This window comes from Diuraphis noxia, unplaced genomic scaffold, assembly GCF_037042655.1.
Source record: "Diuraphis noxia isolate RWA-SAM2 unplaced genomic scaffold, SU_Dnox_SAM2 contig0002, whole genome shotgun sequence".
Classification (NCBI taxonomy): Eukaryota; Metazoa; Arthropoda; class Insecta; order Hemiptera; family Aphididae; genus Diuraphis; species Diuraphis noxia.
The window spans coordinates 49,647,511-49,653,593 of record NW_028301712.1 but is presented as its reverse complement, the minus strand read 5'-3'; the positions used below and the strand labels follow the sequence as shown (position 1 = coordinate 49,653,593).

At 27.1% G+C, this 6,083-nt stretch overlaps 1 pseudogene; it reads right to left on the bottom strand.

The window, feature by feature from the left end:
* Positions 1 to 358: 358 nt before the first annotated feature.
* Positions 359 to 2,348, bottom strand: LOC149058608 (uncharacterized; annotated as a pseudogene).
* Between the last annotated feature and the right edge of the window lie 3,735 nt (positions 2,349 to 6,083).

The following is a 6,083-nucleotide window of genomic DNA, read 5'->3' as shown; positions in this document are numbered from 1 at the left end:
AATAATTGAATTTAATCAGATTCATAGTGATGCAGAGTACTTACAATGATACACCTACTTATTTAAAGATAAAATATTATGATTTTTTTCAAAAAAACTTAAACAGGTAATAAAAAAAAAAATCGGATTAATAAATACTGAGCACCCCGTGTCTTCCCACGTCACCGAAACCCAATTTGCCGATTCTCAATTCGTCGAATATAAATATTATAAAAAAATAAACATTATATTATACTAGGTATATGATAAAAGTCATCATAAATTAAAGTTTTTGTAAATAAAAAAAATACATTACATTAATATACAAGTTATATAATAAAAGTCAATATAAATAAAAATAAAAAATTATAAACAAAAATTATTGTATGTATATAATATAATATTTTATTATATCTATGTAGACCAATAATAACATTTCTTTTGATTCCAATCTAAAATAAAGTACAAAATAACTTATTAACAATCCTACGTGTAAAAATCAACCATTTTATAATATTTACCTATCCTTTGCATTTGCTAATCTTTCCTCAAGATTCCGAAACTTCATTTTACTTAATGGTTTTGGATTACCGTTTTTCTGGGCTACAATGTCGAGTTCAAAATGTTGTTGTTGATTTTTTATCTCGTTTATCAACAAAAATTTATTTGGCTTTGGTCGACTAATAGATCGATTTAAAGCTGCATGGCCAACCTTCTAAGTGGTTAGTTATCCGTGTCTTATCAGTGTTGAAGTGATTCCATATTTTCCAGTCGAACATGCAAGCATCATTATTTAAATATATATCCACAAAATAATCCATAAGTTTCATTAGGTCTAAAACAAAGTAAATAATATAAGATATACTTATCAAATTATAATTAAATTGATTTCGATTACTTTCATTAACTGGTGCTTCAGCATGAATCATTGACCAACGCTCATCTATTTCTTCAGTAAGTACCAGTTCTAACGCACATATTATTCGAACAGTTTTCTTTACTTCGTCATTGTGTGTAATACTGTATACTCGTGCACTAGTCCAACTTTTTGTACTTGACGGCATATGGATTGCCCAAAATGAAAAAGGCATCCTTTTATTTCTGTATTATATCTAAATGAATCTCTAATGGTAACGATTATTCCTATTTCAAAATCAATTTGAAACGTTTTTGGTTTAAAAGCCAAATCATTTCTCAAGGCAGCTTCTTTAGTAATATTTAACATCCTTGTATAAGTATTAGTGCTTTTATTCGGTAAAAGAGCATAAACCTAAATATAAATAAATATTTCAAATTATAATGTTTGATATGAATGAATTATTTCATAATATACAGGGTGATTCAAAATGTATTTTTTCGATTTTTCGATTTTTTTCTCTTACATTGTCACAAACCTAACACTTATCTAGTATTATATTTTATAAATTGTATGGAATAAATCCGATAAACACGATTAAATTGACATGGGCATATTGATCGACGTATAAGCATATTATTATTATATATAATATTATACTATTTTAAATGATAAAATACCATTGGTATCATAATTCCCATTACAAAGCAGTGTAATGTATATAATATTTGCAAGCATAATTTTGGAGCGGATTTAAATGTACCATCCATGAAAATAATTTCACTGTTACAAAGCCGTTTTAAAAATCCTTCTGTTCCAAATATAATTATTTTATTATCATTTCCTTCTGAACCTAATTAGTTTATAAATATTATAAATATATTACTTTAAATTAACTTTTAATATTTATATGGAATAGATTAAAATTTTAAAATAATTACTTAATAAAAAATCTCTCCCATCATTTGCAGAACGCCAATCACCTTCGATCGTTAAATCAGATAATTTTGACGGTAAAGGTGGAATCATTTTAATTTTTTTTCTGTATCCCGAACTTTTTATACTGGTGAATACGGGAATAGCATCTATAACTTCTGAATTTGCAGTACCTTCTATTCCTGAAGTGATGACAGATCTTCTAATTTCATTAAATGCTTCATTAATCAATGTTTAGAAAAAAAACAAACAAAACTCGGAACATAATGCACTTAATAAGTACTATAATATATTTGATATTATATTTTTATAATTTCTACTTAAACATTACTAAATTTGTACTTACTTTCAATTTATTTCGAAAGCCACGATTAGCCAACTCAACTCCGTGTGTTGGGTGATTGTGAGGCTTCGATAATATTACGTCAGTTTTATTTCTCAAAATAGCATGACCGCCGCAATTTTGTATGCATTTATAATATTCGGTTTAGTCTCGTATTCTATCCACTCGATGAATAAAATTATTGACTAATAATAAATCATGATTTTTTTCTGATTTTATTTTAAACCATTCCATTTTAATTTTTAACTGGCTAACTATTAAATTTTAAACTTTACTGCAGTACACACGGCTGGAACGAACTAAATTCACCAATCTGTACTCTTTCTGGATTTTATATGTGGGAAATTATTTAATCATTGAACTTATCGACAACATACTGTGTTATCGCTGTCATTAAATCCATTTTTGATAAAAATTATTGTCACCTGTCGACGAATCGGGAAAATTGAAACTATATTTATAATTTGTCGGCAAAACAAGATGTCGGCAAACTATAGACTGTCGGCGAAATGGGAATGTTTTTAAAATATTTTAAAATTGGTATATTTGTCGGCAAAGTGGGCATGAACGGTCCACCCATGTTGCCGCTGTTATATGATTTGTGAAATTTACGTATTTATTTCAAATTTATTATTTTTTCATTGGCCACTGACCAATGACATCGAAGGACGAAGAAACACTACCTATAATTCGCATTATTATAAGTTAGGATAAAATAATATGTTACTTTAATATAATTAGCAATATACTATATTTTATATTATTATTAAGAATAACAAAAATAAAAAGCAGGCATATAGGTAAGGCTATGCTGGAAAATAGATGTCTACTGTCTAGAGAAGTCACTGTATTAGATGTGTTAAAATTTAATTCAATGATATAAAATTATCTTGTAAGAAAAACGAATTCGAGTGAAGGCTGCCTGTCAGCCGATACTACTAAGTTCTTTTAAACTACTTTTAAAACTATCTACTGGGAATTCTTAATTTTGATTTACCGATTACACCAAATGGATTCACTTTTCTACGAGAAATTACTGAAGGTGACAATATTAGCATAATTTCTGACTGCTCATAGTGTACACTTTCTTCTTTTCTTTCGCCTTCTATCCCAACTATATGGGGTCAGCCACCCTGGTATTCAATTTCCACTTACTACGATCCTTAGCATTCTCCTCACAAACACCAGTCATTCTCATATCGCACTCTATAACTTCAAACCATCACTTTTTCAGTCTTCCTCTTCTTCTTTTTCCATCCACACTCATGTTCTTTATCACTAAAACTGCATCAGTTTTTTCTCTTCTTAAAACATGTCCTAGCCATCTCAACCTATTCTCACGCAATTTGTCAACTATAATACCATAATAGATTTTCTAATAGTGTAACAAACACATACAAATAAAAATCATCATTAAAAAATCAATAAGTACATTCATAACCTCTACTCTCTATCACTCAAAGATAACCCAATCCACCGCCTCAAACGAAAATGGCAACGAGGCCTACTTAATACTGAAAGACAATTATCATTAGTTAGTCAAAAACTCATTGCTAAACTAAATATACACCAGTCATATCATGTTTGAAGTAGTGTCACTGGGCACTCTCTTCTATCACGACATCAAGCCTTGTACAAATCTAAAACCATCAAAATTACTTATTGTATATATTTATTACAGATTGTATATTTTATCTTTTCTAAAATAAAAAAAGGTACTTTCATCTCTCCGCTCAGAAACTAAAATACATATTATATTATTATATAATCTTAGATTTTGAACTAAACTAAATAGTTAGTTTAATATTAACAATTAATTAACCAACCGTTTGAAATTTAGTTTGCACCGAAAAATATTTTGCTCTTTACTTTTCAAAAATTTTGTTTTTAAATGACATCAAATAAAGTAAAAAAATTATCTTTAATTACTTTAATAGATCACCTTGTATATATTATGAAATTGTTTTCATATACTTGATTGTTAGTTGCTTCAGAGGTACGTATATGAAATTACAAGGAGGAATCAGGGTTGATAAATTATATTTCCTCTCAAAGAAACGCTCAAAATACTCTACTGAGTTAAATACAAATAATAAATAATATATCGCACAATACTGTGATAGAATCTAATTTTTCAATAGTAAAACGTATTGCCCACATAATTATATTTATTATTATGATGATTATTATTATTATTACATTTTTTTTCCTTATTCGATCCCAGTTATTGCAAACAGGTTTTATCTATTGATGGCGAAGAAATATTAAATCCCTTTGGGACCAATCAGAGTTTCAAACACAAAGATATATATAATATAATATAATATAATATAATATAATATATATGTATATTGTATATACATATAAAAGATTCATATTAGTTTTTTAATGGCTAAAGAAGATCCTCCAACATGCGCAACATGCGGCGTCCAAATTACCATTAAACACTTACTCACCGAATGCCGCACATACCACAACATCCGATCAAGCCTCAACCTTTCCGAATCACTCTCCGAAATACTTCAAAATCATCCCAAGGCCATAACAGACATCATCCAATTCATCACAACAGCAAACTTCAATCCAAAATCTAGAATTAAGTTCTCTCGTGTACGTTTCTTACTGTAAATATTTAATTTAAGCTATTCATATTTTGTAAGCCCAATGGCCTATGCTGCCGAGGGCTCTTTCCTAATAAAAAAAAAAAAAAAAAAAAAAAGATTCATATTATATATACACTGCCTGAAAATACATTGACGTAAGATACTTATTATTTAAAAAGCTATATACGTTTTTGAAAATATATTATTTTCATAATTTAATGACGTCAATCACTTGAGTGTCATAAGGGCATGCTTAAAAATAACAACGAAAATCTCATCGACATCTCTAAAAACTATACGTCATCCGAAAGACAATGCTATTTTAATTTTAATTTATATATTTTTTTTTTTTTTGTGTATGTGTTACACGATAAGTTGTAAAATAATGGTTCTTTTCTGGTGTGAAAGTGAATCTAGACACTCCAAACAGTTTTTAAACGCGTCAGGGAAAAAAAATAATAAGAAAAACAGGAATTTTTAGACAAAGCCAATCGATTTGGGTTTTTGATGTACGGTGTACTGCATGAAATAATAATCGTAGATACGTGACATTTTTATCAAATGTAGATATTCGTATTCTCTACACACATTAAATTATTCAAAATATTTTGAATTATTTTAAGCTATTTATAGGCCTATGAAATTTTTAGATTTTTTTCTTATTAATCCCGATAAAAAATTTTCTGTTCTATCAAAAAACTTGAAGATGTATACAATGTTTCTCATAATTTGTTGTTTTGAAATTTAAAAAAAAAAAAAATTGAGCGTGAATCTACGGTAATATTTTATAAGCGTCTATAGTTGGAATTTCGACGAAATATGTAGAAATCATGAAAATTCGCAACTCTTTTAGTTTAAAAATTCATAAAAAATTTTAAAAATCTAAAAAATGCATAGATACGATTTCTTATAAGGTTTAAAGTTCAAATTTTAATAAAAATCATAAAAATTATTTTGAATTTTTGTATTTAAAAATGTATAAAATATTTCATTTTCATAGCTAAATATTGGAACTTAAAACAAGGTTTTTCGTTAATAGTTAATATTGTAACCAAAAAATTTGGTAAAATATATAATAACAAGGTAATTTTTTTATACACATATTAAGTTCAAATTTAAAATAAGAAATTTTGGATTATTTTAGTTTTTTTTATATATAAATATCTATTTGAAAAAATGTCACTAGGTTGAAAAGCTCAAAAATTAAATATCAGAGTCCTTATGAGTTGATATAATAGCAGTTAAGGTTATTAAAGATAAAAATGTATGGTTTTATTTGAAAAGCAATTAAAGTTCAAATATTAATAAAATGTATAAATCTCGAAAATTTTCAAATTATTGTATACCTAATAATGTATGAAATGTT